The following is a 911-nucleotide window of genomic DNA, read 5'->3' as shown; positions in this document are numbered from 1 at the left end:
AGGTGAACTGTGGCGAGGGGGTCCTTTAGAGTGACAGCTGATATTCCCTGATTTTATTACATTTTATTGAATGTCTGACGGTGTTGACCAAAAGTGGGGACGCAACTTTAAAATCTTATGAAACATGCATGTGTCACAGAAAAACAACCTTGCTTTGATAGGAGATATTACTAAGTGTTGCTTTTGATGAAACAAGCTCTTTTTCATCATTAAAAAAACATTTTTATCCATTTTATTGCATATGAATGATTGAACCCTTCTCTGTGGACACACTGTTTTAGATGTAGTGAGAGGACATTAAGAAACACAGATTTGCTATAATAATGAGAAAAATAAATTGAAGGTGATAATTGTGTTAAATACATTCTATTATTAATCCCTCATGACATTTAAAATTGAAAATATTTGTATTTTTAAACCTGATAGCAGTTACCCTTGCTGGACCCGTTTTGTCCCATGTCTCAAGAATGACTGACCTGTATATATCCAAAGATTACAAGTCAACATTCAGAAAAGGATAACTAATTTTGTATCAGTCTTTACAACAGAGCTAATAGCAATTTTATTAGCTATTTAATGGGTGGAGGAAGTTAAGCCTACGAGGGTAGTCATTTGTACAGATTCCTTGTCTGCTTTAAATAGTTTAATAAGTGAACAATCAATGTCAAGAAAGGATTTCATCTATGAAATACTTATAAATCTGCTTAGGATTCAGGAAATTGGTATAGTCCTGAGGTTCTTATGGGTACCTGCACATGTAGGAGTACTAGGAAATGAAATAGTTGATAAACTGGCCAAACAAGCCATAAAACATATGAACGTTGAGGTACAAATTCCACTGAGTAAAGTAGAAATAAAAGGAAGAATTAAAGAACACATGAATAAAAAGTGGCAGGAAATGTGGGACAAGG

This window comes from Sinocyclocheilus grahami, unplaced genomic scaffold (genome assembly GCF_001515645.1).
Source record: "Sinocyclocheilus grahami isolate Dianchi unplaced genomic scaffold, SAMN03320097.WGS_v1.1 scaffold86.1, whole genome shotgun sequence".
Taxonomy (NCBI): Eukaryota; Metazoa; Chordata; class Actinopteri; order Cypriniformes; family Cyprinidae; genus Sinocyclocheilus; species Sinocyclocheilus grahami.
The sequence above is the reverse complement of the archived record's forward strand: the minus strand, read 5'-3'. Positions refer to the sequence as shown.